We start from the raw sequence: 25,301 nt of genomic DNA, 5'->3' as shown, positions 1-25,301 counted from the left end.
GAGAATAGGCATGCCAGGGCCTCCAGCCACTGCAAACGAACTCCAGACACATGCACCACCATGTGTATCTGGCTTACGTGGGACCTGGAGAATTGAACCTGGGTCCTTAGGGTTTGTAGGCAAGTGCCTTAACCACTAAGCTGTTTCTCCAGCCCAGATGTATTTTTTTTTCTTTTTCCTTTTTTTTTTTTTGAAGGTAAGGTTTCATTCTAGCTCAGGCTGACCTGGAATTTACTATGTAATCTCAGGGTGGTCTCAAACTCACAGTGATCCTCTTACCTCTGCCTCCCAACTGCTAGGATTATAGGTGTGCGCCACCACGCCCAGCACCAGACATATGTTTTTAAAGAAGGTTCTAGCTGGGCTACAGGGAGACCCTATCTCAGAAAAAATAAAAATAAAAAGAAAAGAAAGAAAGTTCTAGTGGCCAAGTTTAGATGACAAACATTAACTGGGCACACCAGTTAATGCTATCACATTTGCTTCTGTGCCCTGCAGGCAGCAGCCTCTTCCATGCCCAAGAAGTTGTAGGCGATTCTCCACCTGAGGAGGGAACCTGAGTCTACCAGCTGTAATATAGAGGCATCTGACCTGAATAAACCTAGTATTTTCTAGAGGCCACAGGAAAAAGAGAGGAGTCTCCTAAAGATACAAGCAAAAGAACAGGCATGGTAACAGTCACAAATATTTACAAATAATGTGACTTTTACATTTTTAAAAATTAAAATCGGAAGGCATTATGGCAAAATAAAATACTCTGGAAGTACCATTTCTATGAAAACTACTCAAATTTCTGTTAATTAGGGCCCAACACATAGATTATGATTGACATCACAAGCAAACCTTTGGCAAAACCACTGTCTCATTAAACAAAGACAGCTAGGGAAACAGTCAGTGGAGATATTGCTCCATTTTCCATGCTGGAGAGATGCCTATCTCCTCCAAGAGTTAATGAAGTACACAGAAATTTGCCTAAAGACTTAGTGAAATTTAAATCCTTTAAAATAAGAAAAATGACAGGTAGCTTTCAAACAACCAAGGCTGCGTTTGAAAGGCCTCAGGAAATGGAGTAGTGGTTCACTGGGCCGGGAGGAATCCCCTGAAACAGGTTCGGCAGAAGCATCCCTTAAACAGGCAAGGAATGGATCAAATAATTTCAGGCTTGATGACAGCATCAACAAGTGTTAAATAAAACAACAGCGACATGTGACATGGAGAGTCTGAGTCTTCCATTCTTACCACTATTCCCACATACCAGATGGTAACACACACCCCTAATCAAGTACAGAGCCCTGGGGGCTGGGGGCCGGGGCTGGAGCAGCTGATTCAGCCCTGCAGCCTTTCCTGCCTGCCTCTGGTGGAGGAGGATTGCTCCACCCCCGCAGTTCTTGGGGGCCCTGTGAATGCCTTTTTTTTTTTGAGACAGGCTCTTGCTGGTGTTGAATTTACAAATTCTCCTGCCTCAGCCTTCTGAAAACAGAGACTATAGTATAGGCACTCTTGAGAGCTTCATGTCCCTAGGTGGGTTCAGAACATGAAAGACACCAGTTCCCTACAGCTACATGCCAAGAGACATCCCAGAAGAAGCAACTTGCCAACAAGCTATATAAACAAACTGGGGCACTTCAGCCAGAGCAAGTATAGTTCATGCATAGGAGACCCATGAAGGTTTTAACCCTTTAAATAAAGTCTAGCTTGATGACACTGTGCTGAGGGGAGTAAGCCAACAACAAACGGATAAGCACTGGATGAGTCCGCTGTAGGAGGAGATGAAATTCATAGCCAAGAAGTGGAAGGAAGGGGTTGTCACGGGCAGATGGGGAATGGAGTGGGTGGAGTCTTTGTTTTACAAGATGAAAAGAGCTCTGGATGGATGTGGGCAGCACAAGATGTAAAGGTACTTAAGGGTCTACACTTAACAAGGATTAAGATGAGCTCAGGTGGAGGAGGCCAGTCTCACTACATAGTGACTTAGCCAGCCTGAGCGACAGAAAACCCAGCCTCATACAGTTCAGAAAGCACACAGTTCAGAAAGACAAACACCACATCTTTTCTCTCTTATGCAGAGCCTAGCTTCAAATTCTTAGATTTGTATGTAAGTTGGAGTTGAGTTAGTAGAAGCCAGGAAGCTAGCATGGAGCCGTTGGGGGGGGGGGGGAGCAGAGGAGCAGATGTAAGGGGAGAACTGAGATCCGTGAGCAGAGGGAAGAAAACTGGAGGCGAAAAGGTTCAAGTGGGGCAGGGGAGGAGGATGGCAGAGCGAAGTGAGGGAGGGGCAACAAAAACTCAAGGCATTGTGAAACAGCCATGTGGAAATCTATTTACTTGTTAGCTAGCTAAGATACATAATTAAAAAGAGAGAGCGTGGGGCTGGAGAGATGGCTTAGCGGTTAAGCGCTCGCCTGTGAAGCCTAAGGACCCCGGTTCGAGGCTCAGTTCCCCAGGTCCCACGTTAGCCAGATGCACAAGAGGGCACACACATCTAGAGTTCGTTTGCAGTGGCTGGAAGCCCTGGCGTGCCCATTCTCTCTCTCTCTCTCTATCTGTCTTTCTCTCTGTGTCTGTCGCTCTCTAATAAATAAATAAAGAAAGAACAAAAAAAAATATTAAAAAAGAGAGAGCGTGGACAGAAGTACTCTGCAAGGGTGGAGAATGCTGTGCCCAGAAGCCATAGGTTGGTACAGGAAAATCCCAGTGCCAGAGGTAAGATACTTCCCAGGGAGTTGTTGGCCAGGGAGGCCCCTGAGGGCCCCAAAACAATACAAGCTATTGCTAACAGTCTTGGTCACCCACCAGAACTAGACTGCAAGACCCTATTGTGGAAGACACGACACGCTTCAGTTGTAGGTTGCTAAAACTCAAACTGGAGGTGAGCTAGAGGCTTCTTCCCTGCTGGCTAGCTGTCAAGTGCTGGAAAGTGCTGTGCGGACTGCTGAGGGGGAAAAAATCAGCAGTCCTATGTAGCCATGGACCCTGCGAGCTATGTAGCCAGCCAACCAGGTACGTTGTGCCCACTGGTATAATAGTGGCATGACTGTTCTAGGGGCAGCCAACTGTTCTCTGGAGTTAAAGATCACTCCACAGGAGGCAATTAAGGTCTGGTACTGAAAACCTAATCAAAAGCTATGGCTGGAGAAGTCATAGGCCCTAGGGAGAAGCTACTGATGCTGTTTGGCTGTTGAGCCTAGCAAATTGATCTCTAACTCTTATATGTATGCCCATACACTACTGCTGCTCTCAACTCTGGTCACAGATGCTCTATTTGCATCTGGTGACTACTGGGGAGATTCAGAACTTGCCAACGTACTGAGAATAAGTGAGTACTGAGAACTCAGCGTTAAATGAGACATCTGTATGACCCCCTCCAAAAGTCAGGGGAACACAGCAGAGATGCAGGAAAAGAATGTAAGCGTCAGAGGATGGGGGGTGGGGAGTGCTCTGGAATGCCGTCTTCCACGGAGTGGTTGTTACATTCATGACCTCACAACAACTGTCATTACCTGCATAATATTGGGCTAACCAATATTTTCTCATGGATAATAGAGGAGCCTCTACCCCCAACAAAGACATCAAAATAGATGTGGAGCCAGGCATGGTGGCACATACTTTTAATCCCAGCACTCTGGAGGCAGAGGAGGATCACTGTGAGTTCAAGGCCACCCTGAGACTACATAGTTATTTCCAGGTCAGCCTGGGCTAGAGGGAAACCCTACCTAAAAAAAAAATAAAAAAGTAAGTGGAATTAGTTGGAAAGAATAAGAGGTTCAATAGAAGGGAGTGGAGGAGGAGAACAAAAGAGGTAATGGAAGGGGATTATGATCCAAATGCAAACTAAAAACAGAAAAAATTAAAATGGTATATTTAGTATTTGTATATTCTATCACAATTAAATATGTATATGTAAATAATATACAGAAAAATCCTAGGCTTTCTGTTTTTTTCTTTTTCTTTTTTACTTCTTCTAGGGGTCAGTAAGTCCATGGAGATGTTCCTGATGCCCAAAAGCTCAGCAGCTGCATCTTGGAGGCTCCACTATGGTCCCACACTGCAAACTGCTCCAGGCCAGGTTGATATTGGCCTTATCTTTGTGTCTTCGTGGCTTTGAATAGACCCTTGAGATGTTAGGTTTATGACATCCCTAAGCTGCTATTATTTCAATTTTTGTTAACAATTTTTATATATGTATATATTTTGAACGTAACTCCCTATATAACCTTCTATTGTCTCCTCTGCCCCTTCCTCTCAGTCGTCCTACTTCTCAACTACTACTTTGATGTTTTTTGTGTGTGTGCGTGTGCATGACCCACTGAGTTTAATTAGGGTTGCTGGAATAAGTATGGGTGGGAGATTATTTACCAGAGCGCACACAATTTACCGGTGGGTACACTTTTGTAGAAAATGTCTCCCACTCCACCAACAACCATTAACTGTAAGTAATTCCACAGAAAGGGAGGGACAGGGTGATGACAGAGTGCTGATGCACACAAAATTGTATAGGTACCAACAGTTGCTGTGAGGTCATGAATGCAATGGCCACTTCATGTCCATTCGACAGCATTCCAAAGCACTGCTCCCCATCCTTTGATTCTTAAGTTCTTTTCAACCTCTCTTACACAATGCCCTCTGAGCCTTGGAGGGGGTAATATAGGTGTCTTGATTAGTGCTGAGCACTCAGTAGTCACTCGGTTCTCCATACTGTGATACTTATAACTCTCCCCACTAGTCACCACCATATGCAAAACACAGCTTCTAATCTATGGGCATACACATAAATATTTAGAAGACAATTTCATGGGTTCAACACAAAACAATAGCAGTAGCTTCCCCTAGGGCTTATGACCTCTCCCCCGCCATAGGTTTTTGACTTAAGTTTTCAGTACCAGACATGCATCCCCTCGTGGAGCGGGGGCTTCAACTCCAATCAGAGCAGTTGGTTATCCCCCAATAGTCATGCCACTGTTACACCAGTGTGCACATCTCACGTGGCTGGCTGATTGTGTAGCTCACAGGGTGCACTGCCAGTTAAGACTGTTGATGACTTTTCTCCCCCAGCAGCCCACAAAACACTTTCCAGCACTATCACAAGCAGGGCTGCTATTATTAAGACAATTAATAATCAATGGACTCTTAGTTCTACCAAATACCAATAAAAAAAATCAGCCTTCTAAAGCAACTGAAGTCAGTGGGAGGAGTAGCATATTTCTCTTTGAAATTTGAAGTTACATAAACCACACTTTAAAGAGCACCAGCACATTCCTTCATGCTGTACACAGCTTTTGAACTGAAGAGCTCAATTCTTTGGTACTGTGACACTGTGTTTCCCTGTACGGTGGCCTAGGAAATCAAACTTCAAGGTGGACCAACCTCAGTTTGTGTCTGTTATTGACTCTTGCAGAGAAAAGCCCGATCAAGAACCACATGAAAGAAAATGCTAGTTTAAAAGTGAAGTCCATATTTTTCTGATGAAAGCAGTTTCTCAGGGTTCCTCAGAACCTTTCAGTGACTGTGTTCCTGAATGGTGACACAAGAGGATCCCAAACACTTCACACTTGATATTCAAGGTGAAGCTGCTCCTCTTGTTCTTGACATCTTTATCATGCATGTAAGTCTAATGACATACCGTTGTGCTTTAGGGGTTTGTCTCCCCAGTAATATTCCAAGCCCCAAAGCCGGGCATGGTGGCTCACACCTAAATTTAGTCCCAGCACTCGGGAGGCAGAGGTAAGAGGATCGCAGTGAGTTCGAGGCCACCCTGAGACTCCATAGTGAATTCCAAGTCAGCCTGGGGTAGAGTGAGACCCTACCTCGAAAAAACAAACAAACAAACAAATCCATGTCCCTTGTCCAACAGTAATACTATGTCATATTAATAAACTTGGAACAGATCTTATACTGGATACACTGCTCTTATCAAACACAGCCTAGTATCAGACACTTCCTGGGTGAAATATGCTTATCACTTATAATTGACTGGTTGCATGGTTGCTGAGTGAGTACACAATTGTCCATTGAAGTATGTCTTGCTGAAATCTTACTGTATTTGCCTCTTTACTGACAAGTATGTCTGTAAAGCTTACTGGGCACTCTCAGCACTAAGTGCACTAAGTGGGGCTGTGACAAGTGCCTGCTGGCTGTCCTTAGGATTACTGATTCACACGGACAATTGTTCATTCACTTACTCCCCTCTGATCATCTGCAATTCAACAAAAGCCCATTGCTAATGTTTTGGCCAGGGACATGACCATTATAGGAATAGTGGGAAAAGAAGGAGAAGGGCTGAAGAGATGGCTTAGCTGTTAAGGCTCTTGCCTGCAAAAACTAAGGACATAGGTTTGATTCCCCAGGACCCACATAAGCCAGATGTACATAGTGATGCACGCATTTGGAGTTTGTTTGCAGTGGCTAGAGGAGGACCTCGTATGCCCATTCTCTCTCTCTATCTTCCCCTTGCTCTCTCAAATAAATAATTTTTTTAAAGCAGGAGAATTTATAAGTAATTTCAGCTACCAACAAATAAGCTAAGCATTTAGGTCAGTTGTAAACTCCATTGCATTGTGTGGGAAAACAGTAGTCTTCATTTTAGTAGGTTCAAGATCACTGAGCTTGACTCACTGCCCAAATCTAACACATTTAGAATCTAAAGAAAACAATTGAAAAGCATTTAAAAAAGTTTTCCAATTGGGCATGGTGGCACATTCCTTTAATCCCAGCCCTGGGGAGGCAGAGGTAGGAGGATTGCTGTGAGTTCAAGGCCACCCTCAGAATACATAATGAATTCCAGATCACCCTGGGCTAAAGCAAGACACTACATCAAAAACAACAACAAAAAAAGTTTTTCAAGTAATTCCACCGTGTAGTGAGATTTGGGAATCACTTACATGCCTCAACCTCTGTTTGCAGAGGAAGAAAAACACAAATGATTGGCTGCAAACAGCAGGAAAACTGATGGGAAGATGACAGCAGGGATTTCAAAGAGGCGCTAGAGATATGGTTCAGTTGGTAAAGCGCGTGCCGTGCATGTGTGAGCGCTTGAGGTTGGATCCCCATTTCCCTATGAAAGCCAGATGTGGCAACACCGGCCTGTAATTGCAGAGCAGAGGCAGGAGGAGTCCCTAGGGTGTGATGGCTACAGCTAATTTCAAAATATAAGGTGGAAAGTGATTGAAGTAGACAGTGACTTCTGGCCTCCACACAGCACCTGCACACACATGGGCATGTACAATCACACATGTGTACAGCACGTGCACACACATGGGTACAATCATACATACACACCACACACACATACAAAATCCTAAATCAAAGACTCTAAGTTTCTTTATTTTTCTTAATTTTTTAAAAGTTTTTATTTGTTTATTTGAGAGCAACAGACAGAGAGAGAAAGAGGCAGAGAGAAAGAGAGAAAGAATGGGTGCGCCAGGCTTCCAGCCGCTGCAAATGAACTCCAGACGCGTGCAACCCCTTGTACATCTGGCTAACGTGGGTCCTGGGGAATTGAGCCTGGAACCGGGGTTCTTAGGCTTCACAGGGAAGTGCTTAACCATTAAGCCATCTCTCTAGCCCAACTCTAAGTTTCTTAAAGCTTGTCTTCAGCACCCTGCCACTAACGCTGCTCTTCAGACTGTACAAACGCATGCTAAGTGGGTGATTCTCTGCCTAGAATGATTTCACGTTGAGATGGAAGGCAAACTAGAAAATTTATTTTGCCTTTCATTTTCAAATATGAATCATGATGTATTCAAAAGATGAAAGAATTTTACCTAGTGACAGAAACCTGTCAAAGGAAGACAAAGTTGATGTGTGCCTCAGAAACATTATACACATGTAAAAAAAAACTAAATAGATGACTTAAAGACATGAAATTTAAGGAACTAAGCAAAATACAGTGTGGCCTAAATGATGAATGGGCTCAAACTGATTCTTAAAATGATTCATTTTGTTGTAAAAGTCAAGGAATGGAAGCCTAAGAACACATGAAAATGGCCAATAAATACGTGAAAAGAAGATTAGTCCCATCAGAGGCCAGAAGGTGGGAAACAGATTATAATTTCATTTTGTGGATTAGCAAGAAGTAAAATGCTGATCATCCAGGCTGGACAAAGGTGTGAGGAACAGAGAAGTGAGCTGGTGAGCATTTGGGAACTGCCTCATTTCTAGATCTGACCATTAGGAATGGGTAGGGTACGATGGGCTTTGGGAGAGGAAGTCCTCCTGACTTACTCTCCTCTGAGACTGCCGAGTCAGGCCCTGTTCAGTGTGCATAGAAGCAGCTCCCCACCCAGCTCCTGAGTAGCCCAGCAGCTGCTCATCTTAGCAGCTCTCCCCACTGTTTGCTTCTGGCCCCCATTCAGATCCCGTTCCAGCAGCAGAGCCCAAGCCTTGAGCTGGAGAAGGCAACGCTAACCGACCCCACTCCAGCAGGTTCTTCACTCCCGGCGATAATAAGTCTCTGCTAACTTAGTGGCTGACATGGCTCTCCCTACACCATTTCCCGTGTGCTCAGTGGAATCAGCATAGCTTTTCATTCTCTCATACTGGCATTTTGTCCTCACACAGCCTTATAAAGTGATTACTATTTCTACTCCAACTTTACATATTTCTAATTCAGAAAGCTTCAATGGCTTTCCTGGGGACATTCAGGAAAATTGAATTGGCAGTCAGGGCCTTAATTTTCCTGGTTTATAGTGGTCATCTGTGTGTAAAAGAGTTTTGGGGAATGAAAACATCCTTTTCCAATAGTTTCTATATCCAGAAGACTGAATCCTAACAGGTCTCTGTGGAGCTGGCTAAGGGGTGGGAGGCTAGCCAGGTCAGGTGGCTCTAGAACCTGAGCTGAATCCAAGGCTTTGCTCCCTTCATCTCTAAGGCACTGAGTCCTACCCACCAGGGTCACTAGCAGGTTCTCTGCACGTTGATCCCTATGTCCCATCAGCTGCACAGCCAGTGAGGACTATGCCTTACATCCCTGTGCCACTTTCTCTGTTCCCTTCTTTAGGGCCTGACATTGGCCATGGCCCTCCCTCGTTCTCCCACTTTACTCACCCCCCCCCCCGCCCCTGCCTTTTGCTGGGAAATTAGAAAAAAGTCTGAGCAAGTCACTCCAATTTATCCCCTTAGACTTGGGCCCTTGGGGCTGCCTTCTACTGGAGGGCTTGGAGAAGGGGAGATAGAGTCTCCTTCTACCTCTGGTACAGCATATGCTGGCCCTGACCCAGAGACTTGTCTGAAAAGACCATGGAGATGAGCAAGACTTTGAACCCACCAAGACTCCCAGCCTCTTGATTCAATCACCGAAGTTCCATCTTGCCTAATGACACGTAGCCCAGGCACCCACCAATCAGAACTTTGAGAGAATGTTTCACCAATCTGCCTTGACCTTGGAGGATATTCCCTTTCTCCAACTCTGAACAAACACTCAGATACTTGGCACACTTAGTATAATAAAAAACTGCTTCACAGAATTGACCAAGGAAATTGGAGCTTCAATAGATTCATTCCCAGGCAGCCCAGTCACAAGGAGTAATTTACCATAAGAAACATTCATGTTAAGTTCTGGTTTTCTGTTATGTGGAATTATCAGTAGCAAGTAACAGAAATAGACTCGATGTCACTTAAACCGGTACAAGAATTTAACATATCCTATACCCCAACCATGAGGAAAGCCACAGGGGACCAGTCAGGTTGTGGTCTGAAGCTGGCATGCTCACCCTGGGACTCTCTATGGGCCCATCATCTGCCTCTCTTTGCTGCCAAATTTGTGGAGTTCAGGGGTATCAGTAAGGAGTTTGAGGGTAAGGAAGGATGACTATGACAAGAGCAGCTTGCACTTACAGCTCCTCTGTCCCACAATAACATCTCAGCTGTTCCGTTAGGAAAATCCAGTGCAGGATTCAAACTGGCCTCCTGTGTGCCATGTAACCCTCTTTGATATCTGAAGTGGGCTTTGTTACTGTAAAAAAATAGGGAGGACTGTTAAGAGAAAATGAAAAACAGGTATTAAAGTTTTACATACTTAATAAGTGATTGGAAAATATACATTTACTTTAATCTATATCATCTTTTTTGTGTTTTAAAAATATTTTATTTTTATTCATTAGAGAGAGGGGGAAAGAGAGGCGGGGGTGGGGGGGGATAGTGTACAAGGGCCTCCAGCTAGTGCAGAAAAGCTCTGGGTTGGGGGGGTCACTGTAGCTCAGGCTGACCTGGAATTCACTACGTAGTCTCAGGGCAGCCTCAAATTCAAGGCAATCCTCCTACCTCTGCCTCATCTTTTTTATAGTATAAATAGGTTTCCACAGACAAATGCTGATAAAATCACAACTACTGTAAGTTAGGTTTTAAATTATTAAACTTATTTTCTCTTTATCTCATGTATCATAATTTTTTTAAAGAAGTATGGGAGGAGCTGCTGTCAACCCACCTCTTTTTTATTCTTAAAAAATTTTTATTTTTGTTTATTTATTTGACAGCGACAGACAGAGAAGAAGAAGGAAGAAGAAGAGGAGGAAGAGGAGGAAGAAGAGGAAGAGGAAGAGGAGGAGAGGGCCCATCAGGGCCTCCAGCCACTGTAAATGAACTCCAGATACATGTGCCACCTGCGCCACCTCGTGCATCTGGTTTACATGGGTACTGGAGAATCGAGCCTCGAACCAGGGTCCTTAGGCTTCACAGGCAAGCACTTAACTACTAAGCCATCTTTCTAGCCCATGTATCACAATTTTAATTTTGTGATGATTATATGGTCATTTGATCACTGCCTGCCTGCTCAATCAGAATGGAAATCCATGAGGTCAGGGGCCATAAGAAGTTTTATTGACCATGATTTCCTTAGCATCTAGAACACTGCTGACACAGAGCTGCCATCTACATCTTTTCAAGTACCTGAAGAAAAACCAACCATAGTATTGATGTTAAATTCAGTCAAGGTCAGCACTAGACAATTGTGAAGTTAAAGAATCATAAACTGAGGAACGCTGTGAGAAATAAAAAGGAAATGAGAGAATTAGAAGATCCAAGTAGCTTCATCACTAATGGCTTTCCAGGGAACACACAGAGCAGAGCCATGATGATTTCAAGTCAGTGTCTAATGAGCTAAACATTACAAACTCAAGATTTCAGCTGGCCGTGATGGTGCGCGCCTTTAATCCCAGCACTCAGGAAGCAGAGGTAGGAGGATCATGAGTTGGAGGCCACCCTGAGATTATGTAGTGAATTCCAGGTCAGACTGAGCTAGAGGAGACCCTAACTTGAAAAGCAAAAACAAAATAAAACAAACAAACAAAAACCTTCAAGGTTTCATAAAACAAAACGACTCAAAGTTCTAGCTAAGCCTGGGACTTTAAGTTTGCAAAAAGAATGGATACATATATTATGTGAAGGACAGAACTGAGCTTAGAAAATTTACCATTACTGCATTTCTAATTGATTCAATTTCAAAACAGAAATATCATCAAACCCAACATACACCCAGATCTCATTCTCTCTCTTTTTTATTTTTATTTTATTTATTTTTTTTGGTTTTTCAAGGTAGGGTCTCACTCTAGCCCAGGCTGCTGGCCTGGAATTCACTATAGAGTCTCAGGGTGGCCTCGAACTCATGGTGATCCTCCTACCTCTGCCTCCTGAGTGCTGGGATTAAAAGCGTGAGCCACCATGCCCGGCTCACCCAGATCTCTTAAGTGACCCAGGTTTAATGGAATAAGATCCTAATGAAAATCACGTTGATTGAGCACCTTATTGGCTTGTGTTAAAACAGCCCTTTATACACTCTCAGTCACATATGCTTTGCTTTATGCACACTTTACAGCGCATATGTCAGAGTTTCTGTTAATTAAGTTCCACAGTTGCCTCTGCGGAGGTCTTCCTGTGCCTGAGCCAGGGCAGGCCACTGAGTTGGTGGGAGACCAGTCGGCAAGAGTCTTAGGTAGGCACTGGGCCATCTCCACTCCAGTTTGAATTCCTCCTACGAAGAAAGAAACTAGTCTGGGAGAAGGTGCCCTCATTAACCTAATTTTTCCAGATAATCCCCACCCCTAAAATTTCCAGAACCTACAAAATAATAGTGAAAGCTGCGGCATGGAGGCAGAAGAAGCAAGGCCTAGAGTATGTGCCTGGTGTAGAGATGAGCAGTTTCATCTGGATGAAAAGCAGTGGCTGAGGGAGGGAAAAAAAAAAAATAAAAAGGTTGGAGGAAAAAGAAAAGGAACATGCTTTGACAAGATGATTTTTTTTCCTTTTACACTTTTTCTAGGACAGATGGGGAACTGTGAAGGAGGGTGTGTTAGACAGCCTTTTGTTGCTGTGGCAGATACCTGACAGAAACAACCCAAAGGAGAAAAGATTTATTTTGGCTAACAGTTTCAATCCAGACCTGGCTGGCTGCGCAGGTTAGAGGCCTGTGGGGAGGCTGAGCGTCAGGGCAGACAGGTACAGGGAAGCAAAGTGGCTCACCTCATGCTGTCCACGAAGTAGAGACAGGCCAGGGCCCAAGACAAGATGCAGCCCATAAGGACATGCCCCCATTAACCTACTTCCTCCTGCTAGTTCCCACCCCTAAAGTTTCCAGAACCTACAAAATAATATCACCAGCTAGCGTCCACGCCTTCAACTCATGAACACATTGGGGACACTTTACATTGAAGTCCTTATAGAGGGAGAGCAGGAAATTGGGGCTGCTAGGTGCCCTCAGGGGAGGAGCTCCCTTCAGGGGTGGAGAAGGGGGTTTCACATGGGGAGAGGTGCTGAGAGACTCCGTGGACTCCCTGGCAGGAGGCTCCATGTCTTCATGTTAGGGTCAGAGACAGAATGAATTCACCAAGCCTTCAACCCCAGGAAAGAGGGAATTGGGCTGCCTGAGGTCTAGACTTTCCCATATGTACCCTCTTTCCTTTACACTGGGTCTCACACCCCTGCTTAATGGTATCTTCAATACAAGGCGTACCTCACAGTTAATTATCTATAAACAGGAAAAGACAATACTTAAAGTAACGAGTAATGTGATGAGTTTATCCATCTAAACAGTTCTTGATTTATGGAGAAAATGGAAAACACCCTCTCTTATTTTAATAGTGAAATGGTCATTTTGGACTCTTATGACCAAGCAGGAAGAGCATTGTATTTGGAATCCAAATCCTTACCTTCTAGTAGCAGGTCCAAGGTATATTAGCTGGGTGACTCTGGGTGGGTTTTTATGCTCTTGTCCTGTTCATTCCTCTGAAAGAATGATAAATTGATACATAAATTGTCCTCCATATTTAATTTTCTAACCTTAAAAAAATTATTTGAGAGTGCCAGGGGCCTCTTGACACTGCAAACAAACTCTGGATGTATAAGCCACTTTGTGCACCTGACTTTATGTGGGTACTAGGAAATCCAACCCAAGCCAGCAGGATTTGCAAGCCACTGCCTTTAATCACTGAGCCATCGCTCCAGCCCTCTGATGTAAGTTTTTCAATTAAAAAATTAGACAACTTGGCAGATTAATTAAACAATTAGGCAGAGGTAGGAGGATTGCTGTGATTTCAAGGCCACCCTGAGACTCCATAGTAAATTCTAGGTCAGCCTGGGCTAGAGAGACTCTGTCTCAGAAAAGCACACAAAAATTACTAGAAGTAGCAGCTTTAACAGTACCGCTGGAACAATGAAAGGTGCAGAGATGAGAGAACAGGAAAAGAGAGCATGGAAAGCCCAGTGCCTTTATTATTATTATTTTTTCAAGATGTGATCTCACTCTAGCCCAGTCTGACCTCGAACTCACAGCAACCCTCCTACCTTTGCCTTCTGAGTGCTGGGATTAAAGGCGTGTGCCACTATGCCAATTTTGTTTTAAAAAATTTATTTTATTTATTTGATATAGAGAGACAGACAGAATGGGCACACCAGGACCTTCAAGCTGCCATAAACAAACTTTGGACACATGCGCCATCTTGTGCATCTGGTTTACATGGGACCTGGGGAATTGAACCTGGGTCCTTAGGCTTCGCAGGCAGGTGTCCTAACTGTTAAGCCATCCCTCCAGGCCCCTGCCAATTTTTTTTTAAGGGGAAAAATACTTTCCCCACCAAAATCAACTATGATTGACTACTTTGAGTAGAGAAATGGCAGAATAAATTCTAAGATTCTGAGCAGTAGTTATCACCCCTTTGCATATAATCCCAGAGCGCCTCAGGTGAACTTTATTTTCCTTCCCAGTTCCAGGTTTCTCTTAGCACAGGCCCTAGTCCCTTCACCTTCCATCAAGCCTACTTCAACCAATTCTGCATCTACAACACTATGCACTTTTTCTTTCTGGAAATCTTTCTTTTTTTTGAGGTAGGGTTTTACTCTAGCTCAGGTTGGCCTGGAATTCACTATATAGTCTCAGGGTGCCCTAGAACTCACGGTGATCTCCCTACCCCCGCCTCCTAAGTGCTAGGATTAAAGGTGTGTGGGGTCATACCGGCTTTTTCTGTAAATAATCTTTTTTTTCGATGTAGGGTCTTGCTCTAGCCCAGGCTAACCTGGAATTCACTCTGTACTCTCCAGGTGGCCTTGAATTTACAGCAGTCCTCCTGCCTCTGCCTCCCAAGGGCTGGGACTAAAGGCGAGAGCCACCATGCTTGGCTCTTTCTGGAATTCTGCTTTCACCCTCTACCATTTATATTGACAGTAGGATAAGTTCCAAGACCTCCATGCAGCCCTTAGACCTTTCCCCACAGGCCAATGCGAGCAGCCCTAGTCACATTCACTCCTCTACAGTCCTGTTTTATTTTTATTTTATTTATTCGAGAACGACAGACAGAGAAAGAGGCAGATAGATAGATAGAGAATGGGCGCGCCAGGGCCTCTAGCCTGCAAAGGACCTCCAGACGTGGGCGCCCCTTGTGCATCTGGCTAAGGTGGGTCCTGGGGAATTGAGCCTTGAACCGGGGTCCTTAGACTTCACAGGCAAGCGCTTAACCGCTAAGCCATCTCTCCAGCCCCAGTCCCTGTTTTAGCTCCACATCCTAGACTGCCCACATTCCTCACTTACTGTAAACATCCTACCATTTTTCTCTGTCAGCCAAATCCTGATCATTCTTCCAGACTCAGCCCAGATCCTAACCCTCACCACTTCCTCTAAAGAGCTTTTCCTGGACTCTGTGTTTCAGAGGGGCCTACCCCTGTTTTGTACAGTCTACTGCCTGACTCTGTAAAAGAAATAACCAAACACAGTGCTGTCTCCTAATGGGGTCAAGACTTCCTTAGCAGGGTTGAGTCCACCTTTAGTCAGCATGAACTTAAGGACCCTCTGAAACATACTCTTATGAGACAGAAATCAAAATATAAAGGTTAAAAGTACAAAGTAAAAGGTGGGGCCCTGGGCTGGAGAGATGGCTTAGCGGTTAAGTGCTTGCCTGTGAAGTCTAAGGACCCCGATTCGAGGCTTGGTTCCCCAGGTCCCACGTTAGCCAGATGCACAGGGGGTGCACGCCTCTGGAGTTCGTTTGCAGTGGCTGGAAGCCCTGGCGCGCCCATTCTCTCTCTCTCTCTCTATCTGTCTTTCTCTCTGTGTCTGTCACTCTCAAATAAATAAATAAAAATTAAAAAAAAAAAAGGTGGGGCCCTGATTGGTTCCAACTAGGGTGGTTCAGGCTGAGTCTGCTTCCACTGATGTGGAGAAATGGAGGGACAGCTGGGGTGACAAGACCCAGCAGTGTGGCAGGAATTAGAATGGTACCTCTGCAGGCTGCTGTGGGTGGTTTTACCACCCCTCACCATGTGGTTTTCTGGGTCGCATCTATTGTTCTTCCTGCAGACCAGTGCTTGGTAGAAGTTGGATTTCCTAGCACCCCAGAGATTTGAGGTTTTCACCAAGGCCTACACAATTTACCCTTAATCATTATTCCAGTGAACCAAAGTAAACTTTTTTTTTGGGGGGGGGTTTCAAGGTAGAGTCTTGCTCTAGCCCAGACTGACCTGGAATTTACTATGTAGTCTCAGGGTGGCCTTGAACTCTCAGTGATCTTCCTACCTCTGCCTCCCAAGTGCTGGGATTAAAGGCATGTGCTACCACACCCGGCTAAAGTAAACTTTTTTAAGACTAATTTTTATTTATTTATTAAAAACAGAGAGAGGGAGAGGGAAGGAGAGAGAGAGAGAGGGGGAGGGGGAGAGAGAGAGAGAGAGGGAGAGAGAGAGAGGGAGAGAAAGGGCATGCCAGGGCTCTAGCCACTGCAAGTGAACTCTAGATGCACAAGGGGATGTATGCATCCAGATGCATGCACCACCTTGTGCATCTGGCTTACATGGGACCTGGAGAAGCAAACCTGGATCCTTAGGCTTCTCAGGCAAGAGCCTTAACCACTAAGCTATCTCTCCAGCCTCCAAGTAAATTTTTGAACACTCTACAATTGGTGTTTGTTTGAGGCAGGACATCCACGTCACTCAGCAGGTGGCTGACCATCATGGTACTGAACATGATATGGTCAGCCAACACTATTGATCTCTGATTGTATGAAATGTACCACTGTGAGCACTGGTCATTGGATCTTGAACTCAATACTTATCAACACATCTTGAAGATACTTATCAAGATCAAACTCATTATACAACTGAAAACACACTGCCAAAGGCTCATTGCTGTTATGGTTTGAAGAAGGCATGTTCTTCACAGGTTCCAATGGTCTCAAACACTATGGAGCTTTTAGGAGGTGAGGCCTGGTTGGTGGAAGCCCTATAGATGGGCCTTTAAAGGGTGTACTCATCTCTGGTTCTAGCCTACCCTTCTCTGCTTCCTGCTCTACCACCGTGTGAACAGCCGTTTCATGCTCCTGCAGTCATACTTCTCTGCCATGATGGACTGAAATTCCTCTGAAACTGTGCGCCCCAACAACCCTTTCCTTCCCTAAGCTGTTGCTGTCAGGTGTTTTGGTGATAGCAGTACAAAAATAACTAACCCAGAGTCTTTGCCTGGTGTCATGTCATTAAGGAGAGCCAGAGTCCAGTGCTATCATTGGTATTTTCTCCTTTCATTACTTCAGGGGAAGTGTCTTAGCTGATGCCTTTCCATCATGGGGCCAGACACTCACATGTTTGCTGGCGGCAAGTCTTCAACACTCTCTTGGCTTCTCCTCTTGTGGCATGCTCTGGGATCTGAGGACCTCTCATTACCTGGAATAGGAAAATGGCACATGTTTAATTATTCATTTTCCATCACCCTTAATGAGGGGATTAGCTGCAGAATGAAACAAAAGGAAATCGTCTGACCTTCAGGCTGTCAGGAAGTGATAATTAACTAAAAGCTCAAGTCCATTTAAATGGACAAATGAACGGGTTTTACTGATCATGATGCAAATGAGTCATCAGGGTCACTAACTCAAATCACATAACAGAGCAATGACAATGGGAAAATAAATATGTGCTAAAAATACATTTTCTTAATTATGTGCACAGGTGCTCTTCTGGGGTTCGACTTCTTTAACTTGCCTGATGTCCTGAGCGTAGGTGGAAAAGATACAGGTTGGGGAGGGGAGGGGGCTGTTTTAAAGGGAGCTGAGGAGTCAGCTTGCTCTTAGATGCAGAACAGCATCCACAAGGTAGAGCTGACCTGGAGAAGTGCTGTTCACAGCTGCGATACCAACTGGCTGAATTTTCATTACTTGGTTGATTGGCTTGACCAAATGTTACTGTGTGAATGATTCATGAAGCCCTTTTGCCTCACGGCATGTAAACACAGCTTTCTAATCTAGACCTTCCCTGTTACAATGGTCATAAATAGCTGCGAATTACTACTGTTGTGCAACTTGTGACTTCATCACAGCTTCTGGCCAAGCAGATGGAGCCACGTTCCAGACGTGGCTACAGTACCCATCTTTCCCAGAGCATTTAATGAGCATAGTGTGGTAGATGCCACACAGAAGACAACGGGCACCTTCCTTGCTCCATTCTTGCTCAGGATAACCAGTTTTCAAAAGCTTTGAAAGTGTCCTCACACTGGTACTGTGTGACATATAAATATGAATCTGCTCAAAATATGGCAAATCGAGTCACTATTAATAACTCCGAGTCATGGGGACTCAGGCAGCCCAATTCCTCTGCCAAAAGTTCAGAATGTTTGCTCAGGGCTTTGATTTTTTTTTTTTTTAAAAACTCTGCTCTTAAAAAAAACAAAAAAGGTAAAAAAAAAAAAAACAAAAAAAACTCTGCTCTTGGTCTGCTTTAGTACATTTCCTATTTAGATCCTCCACTGAGTATGGCAACTTTATCTGTGACCTTACTAGGACATACCAGAGCATACAGAAATGGGAGGCCCTTAAAGCTATGGGGGTTTTTAAAAATCATGCCTGCCAAGCAAACATTGTCTATTTCTCTCTACCATAGCAACCATTATCCTTGCCATATATGCAGAAATTGCAAGAGGAAAAAATGATGGACTTCTCTAAGTTATTTATATTTAAAACTCTATGATTAACTATTTCTTGACCATTAGTACTCCCAGACACAATATTTCTATATGTCATTGCTGGTCGTCACAGCAGGCCTACAAAGCACATGTTGCTATCCCACACACCAAGGCCCAGCCGGGAAGTCACTGCCCTAAGCTGACCCACAGCAACTGGCTGCTGTGGAATACAGAACAGGAACTCAACCCCAGTTTTCTTTAGCCTAAGCTACCGGAAGCGGCCAGTAACCAATAATTTCTTACCAGAACATCAATTTTATGGTTCAACCTGATACTGTAATGGGCTGACCTTAAAGGGAAATCTAGAATCTCCTGACCTCATAGGCTCTGTCCAGGTGGCAGCATGCCGATTGGAGAATTGGAGAATGCAGTACTGGGGTAGGAGGTGCGGAACAGTGAATCGGGATGGGATCTGTTATCTCTGCACCCAAAATGGCAAAACATGTCAAAAATTCTTTAATATACTCACATTTTCATGCATTCTACCTGTAAACTTCTATGTTTAATCATGCTCACCAGAATTGGAATGTTTTCCAATATTAAAAGCAAATGATACTAAAATACTACTCTGGTAGCACACGCATTTTACTGAGCAGGTAGCCTATGAGTCTGCAGTAGGACGTAGTCAAGAAACTAACTACCTGGAAGTCAATATTGTAGCATTTATATAGAGACTTCTATGTCACATTATTTCTTTGAGTTCTTTTCTTAGAAATAATATATAACAAACTCAATTCAATTTCTTTCAATTCACAGTTTCTCCATTGACACAGTTAGAATGGCAAAAGTTATTAAGGGGGCTAATGAAAATTAGTGCATTGAATTTCTAATGGCTACCCAATAATGGATTGTTAAGTGCATAATAATTGGGAATGTTTTGTGTTACAAGCTTTGTGTCAAATGATAACAGGAAAAGGATTAGCAATGAGAATTACAATGAGATTCAAGGCCCTGGAAAATTTCATTGTACTGAGGAGGAAGTTGAAGCACAAGAAAGCCCATTCAGTGAAAGCCCCTCGGCTTACTGGTGCTATCACAGTGACCAGTTCTTAACCTCACCATCTGTGTCCATCCTCATGCCCCAACTCCCACCCCAAATAATATTTTGTTCTCGATTATCTACATTTACTTTTCTTAAAATAATACAAATAATAAAATATGGGCCCCCGAATCAATCCATTACATTAAATTGAATATCTTAGATGACTCTATTTAACTTGACACATACTAAAATACGTTCTCCATAGTTGAAACAAGATGGCCAGGTTACCTTTAAGTTGATGATTACTTAAAGGCCAAGTGAAGAAGACACTGATCACCATAGCCCGCAGTCTGAATGGTCTTTTCTATCTTAGTACTCTTATCCCAGTTGGAAGGCACTGGATTTCATGTACTAGAAGAATGCACATGACTCAAGGTTCCAAACCAATATTTTAAAGAGGATTCTGAACAAAGATAAGGTTAATGATAGCTTTACAGTATTACATGTGAGCCAAACAAAATAACTGAAGTGGAGAAGTGCTTTAAATAGAAGAACTCTTAACATCTTTTTCAGTATGATAAGTATATAGAAGGAAAATGAAAACAAGGGTAATGATTGAAAGATGGATGGAGGGTGACTCAGTTGGTTCTACATTCATAGTGACTCACTCTATAAAATTGGAATGTTTAGAAAATAAATCCTACTATTGTACCAGAAAAGACAAGAACATAATATGGTAGAGAACAAAGCATGCCAAAACCATCATTTTCTTTTAATCTAATTCTGTATAACTTGTAAGTGTTCTGAATATTACTCTTGCCTCTAATAAAGAAAAAGGAAATAAAATTATAGTGATAATCTGCCAGAAAAAGCAGTTCTTTATGAATGAAAATAACTTTTCTAAAACATTATTTATGAATAGTCTTAGTCTTTTTAAATTTGATTTTCTCTCCACTGGCATTAATGACCTCAGTGAGTGTTGTATACTGCACAGTGTGAGCCTTCAGAGCCACTGGGTGCACACACCTAAAACTGCCCCAATATCAGTGTGCTGGGGTCTACATCAGAAAGTCACTTTGTGACTGGCATGGGATGTTGTGATTAGGAATGCGCACATAGCAAGTTGTGCTGGCTGAGAAAGCCCGTTCCAATTGCTGATAATAGCTTCTTTAATCACCATTTTGTGAATGCAACTGGGCCAAATCCTTTTTTTCTTTTTTTTTAAACTGCTGGGCTAAGGAAAAACTGATAATGATTTCCTGTCTTCTCATGTACTCCAAACAATTCTAGCAGAGCTCACAGAGATTCAAGGACAGATGGAAGTTCAGAAAGCCTGGCAAAAGGGAAAAGAAGAGTATTTGACTATCAGTATTTGACTATCATGACATGCATCCAGTCCAAAGAATGCTGCGACTCTTCAAAACTGTTTTGGAGGAACAAAGCACGCGGAAGACAGTGGAGACCCTTGTCCCTATTTTCCAAGACACTGATACGTTTAGAAGTTTGTATAGTATGTGCTGTGTGCAGCGTGGGGAACAGGGAAGGGTTAACCCCTCCTGGTAGAGTGTGGGGTTGGCTACCCAAACAGTAACTCGAAGGGCCTCGTCCTACACTATACTACAGATGATATTTTACACAGTATTCTCCAGCCCTGAATTTTTTTTTTTGTTTATTTGTTTGTTCCTGTTGCTATTTGAGGTAAGGTCTTGCTTTAGCTCAGGCTGACCTGTAATTCACTATGTATTCAAACCAAGACCATGAGCGCCTGAGTGGTTCACATCCTCTGTCCCGACAGGAGAGAGCCGGCCCTGGGGGCAGGAAGGCTGTCCCTTATTCACAGGCTGCTGGTTGATAGGAATCAAATCTTACTCCAAATAACTGAAATAATGAGGAGTTTACTGCAAAGATAAACCACTGAGTTTATAGACTTCCATAGGCAGGAAACAAAGTCTGGCTGGGTTAATTAATTATTCTCCATGTTCTCTTTCATTCTTTTTTTTCATCTTTTTTTTGTAATTTTTTTCACGAGAGACAGAAGAGAAAATTAGCGTGCCAGGACCTCTAGCTAGTGCAATGGAACTCCAGATGCGTGTGCCAGCTTGTGTGCACGTGTGACCTTGCACGCTTGCATTGTCTTCTGCATCTGGCTTATGTGGCACCTGGAGAGTTGAACATAGGTCCTTAGGCTTCACAGGCAAGCACCTTAACCACAAAACCATCTTTCCAGCCCTTGTCTAGGTTTTTGTTTCATTTTAACTTTCTCTTTGACTCACCCTCTTTGCTTCTTTTTTTTTTTTTTAATTTTTATTTATTTATTTATTTGAGAGCGACACAGAGAGAAAGACAGATAGAGGGAGAGAGAGAATGGGCGTGCCAGGGCTTCCAGCCTCTGCAAACGAACTCCAGACGCGTGCGCCCCCTTGTGCATCTGGCTAACGTGGGACCTGGGGAACCGAGCCTCGAACCGGGGTCCTTAGGCTTCACAGGCAAGCGCTTAACCGCTAAGCCATCTCTCCAGCCCCCCTCTTTGCTTCTTAAGAACCTAATTTCTTTTTTGTCAGACTTTGGCATCTCCTGATCACTTCTCATTTAGAAATACCACCAAGGTGCTTTGGTCATAAGCACCTCTCCTTGCCCTGATGCCAAACTCAGTCCTCCTTGAGCACGATCATCAGCTGAAGACCAAAGCCTGGCCTTGCCTGTGTACCTCGCCTCAAAAATCATGAGAGAGACTCTGGGGTCACTGTCCATAGATCTCCCTCTAATGTAAGCAGGTGGCAGCCAGGAAAATTCATGGTAAGTCAGGGCTGCCTGAGCTGTCTTTTCCAGCAGGAATTCCCAGAGAAGTGCTGGAAAGGTGGTATAAATGCCCTCAAAACATATCAGCTGCTAAGTGCTTTCTCTCCTCAGTGTGGCATGGGGTTAGTGTTGGAGAGAGCTGCACTAAGTTCACATTGGCATATAACAACAGAGAATGGTGTTGGGAATATGGGTAAGTATCTGATGTCTGGCTCGCTACCCTTTGTCCCCTACTACAAATGTCACAGTCTTATAGTGCCTTACCACTACAGGCGTGAAGAGAACCTCTGCGTTCACTGAGACTGAGCTGGGGACCAACATTCTCTTTATCTACTCATTGGTTAATGTAGTGTGGGTACCTCTGCAATCTTTCACACAGTGCCTGGGCCCAGAACAGCAAGCACTCCACCCCAAAGTCTAATTTACCAATTGCTCTTCAGTGTGGTTGGTTGGTGTTTGTTAAGCTTTCCACTGGAGCACAGTTTAAATCTCACCATTAAGAAGTTCCCAAAATCAAGCTGCAGAGATGGCTTAGCAGTCTCTCATTAAAAAAAAAAAAAAAAAAAAAGAATTTCCCCAAATCTATTATAGTCAATAATTTCTAAAAGCAGAGTATTAATAAATTTAGATACATAAACAATGATAATTCATGGCTCTGGAAACAAAGTTCAGTCCAGTGCCTAGAAACAAAAACCAAGCAGCAGGACTAAAATAAACATAGTCTTATCGGCCTGGTCTCGCCTTCTCTACTGCCTGTGGCTTGCAGGTAAGCTTTCAGGGAACTGGCTGTTTACTCAAGGCAGATGTTTCCATATGCTTGACTCTTCAAATCTACTGATTAGGAGCTAGAAGGAGAAAGGAAATTGTAATTAAGCTGTATATTTTCAGGGATGTGTCTTCTGCAGGCATATGAGCCATTTTAGGGGTTTTGGGTGGACAGGAATAGGGTACTGAACTGGGCATCCACTTCACTTTAGTCTGAACTTTAGCAATAAAAGTGTGCAAAAGTGAATTCCTTGCCTCCCATAATCCTCTGCTTCTCTGTATTTTTGCCCATCAAGTTATAAGAGAATAGGCAAGAGGCTAAACATTGCCATTCTTTGAAAACTGCAAATTACCATTCAGCAAGTGTATGAATTTGAGTAAATTCAGTACTTCATGGGAAAACCAATATTGTTTAACCTTGCTTCCTTAAACAAACTTGCATATTCATTTGTGGTAAGTATAGAATTAAATTTCATCTTAAATATATATTTTAAAATATTTTATTTATATATTTATAAAGAGAGAGACAGAAAGAGAGAGAATGGGCATGCCAGGGCCTCTAGCCACTGCAAAGAACTCCAGATGCATGCACATGCAGTACTGTGTGCATCTGCCTTTATGAAGTATAGAAATGAGCCCTGAAAGTATAGTCTTTGTATCTGGCTTTAAGTGGGTACTGGGAAATCAAACCCCTGTCATTAAGTATTGTAAGCAAGCACCTTAACCACTGAGCCATCTCTCCAGCCCCATCTTAAATACCTTTCAAACCAGCCCACTTAACTTACATAGTGGCTGTGCTTTAACTTTCTTTTCTAAAATAACATAAAAGAAATGGACTAAAGTATTCATTAGAAAGCAAGACATCTCCAAAGAAGAAAACTGTTAAACAAAATTAGAACCATTGGATTTTTTGAGGTGTTGGAAGTTAAAACTAGGGCCTCATGCATGCCAAGCAAATGCTATGCCACTAATTTATATCACCAGCCCAAAAAGGTCTGACTTTAAAATACTGATTTTAGAGTAAGGGATAGACTTTGCTATTCAGTCTGACCCACAGACTTACTGTTCCCATAGTATGTAAAGTATGTTGTTGAGAATGACAAACTATGAGAAAATTGGCTCCATCTTCAGTGAGTTTAAAGGACAAGATTCAGGAGAAAAAAAAGTAAATATAGGGCTGGGGACATGACCCAGCAGTTAAGACACTTGCCTGCAAAGCAAACCTGGGTTCGATTATCCTCTACCCACATAAAGCCAGATGCACAAAGTGGTGCATGCATCTGGAGTTCGTTTGCAGTGGCAATATGTCCTGGCATGCCATTGTCTCCTTCTCTCTTTCTCTGCTTGCAAACAAACAAATAAATATTTTTTAAAAGAAGTAAATGTAGATGAATTAATTTATGTGAGTAGCTGTATACAACATATTACTATATATTAATATGCATATGTATTGAAAGAGGTAATTATTTAGTTCTGAAAATAAATCAACATCAAATTTAAAAGTGAACAGATCTTTGTAATAAATTAGGCCTAGTTAACTAAAAAACATTTATATTACCGAGTCATGCTTATCCAATGCCCAATATAGGATATAGTCTCTAAATAGTAGTGACAATAAGATATTCCTAAAAGTGAAGGGGAATGATGCTACACAGAGACCTGGCTCTCAGGGGTGTGGAGAGCAGAGAAACAGGGGCATGCTTAGGAATGCCTCCACACTGACTCTCTCAGCTCCTCTTTCCCAAAATGAGGAAATAAAATATGGCTCAGAAACAAGGAGAACCCAATGACTATGAACTCCTACATGGCAGATATTTACTACTGAGTGCACATCCCTGACTAGGGATGTGACAGTCACAGCAAAAGATCGAGCTTCCCAGATGCCTGACCAGGGGTAAATCAAAAAATTAGTTTCCCAAAAGGAATGTAAAATACTTCTGATAAAAATATAGTTAAGAGACTAATAAAAAGGATATTTCGACTAGAAAGTTAGAATCTGTAAAAAAAAAAAAAATCAAATAGATATCCTAGAACTCGAAACATCTGAAAAATATTTGAAGTGAGGAAGTGGATAGGTTATGCAACAGATTGGACAGACAGTAACTCGTGAAGATTAGGCTGCATCGGTGAGCTGGAAACCAGGCCAACAGAAGCACTTGTAAGCAAAAGGAGAACAGAAACAATAGTTAGAGCATAATACCTGTGGAGCACTTCATATTCATATATAATTGGAATTTCAAAAAGTAGAGCCAAAAAGTATTGTAAGAGATAATGAACAAGAATTTTCCAAAGGCATCAACACATAGATTTAAGACATAAGGCAGGGTTGGGGAG

The 25,301-nt window shown here is 43.0% G+C and overlaps 1 protein-coding gene across 4 annotated transcripts in view; it reads right to left on the bottom strand.

Annotated features, from left to right (window-relative positions):
* The window catches only part of Pced1b (PC-esterase domain containing 1B), a 191,853-nt gene that overhangs the window by 149,473 nt on the left and 17,079 nt on the right, over positions 1 to 25,301 (bottom strand). For 3 of the 4 annotated variants that reach the window (XM_045153226.1, XM_045153225.1, XR_006637776.1), the window contains exons 2-3: positions 17,049 to 17,130; positions 13,137 to 13,212 (exon numbers count right to left, since the gene is read on the bottom strand). The gene's annotated coding sequence lies outside the window, so the exon portion shown is untranslated. Of the gene's footprint in view, positions 1 to 13,136; positions 13,213 to 16,916; positions 17,131 to 25,301 lie in introns of those variants that run through there. The other variant, XM_045153227.1, reaches the window with a different exon arrangement.

Source organism: Jaculus jaculus, chromosome 6 (assembly GCF_020740685.1).
Source record: "Jaculus jaculus isolate mJacJac1 chromosome 6, mJacJac1.mat.Y.cur, whole genome shotgun sequence".
Classification (NCBI taxonomy): Eukaryota; Metazoa; Chordata; class Mammalia; order Rodentia; family Dipodidae; genus Jaculus; species Jaculus jaculus.
The sequence above is the reverse complement of the archived record's forward strand: the minus strand, read 5'-3'. Positions and strand labels throughout refer to the sequence as shown.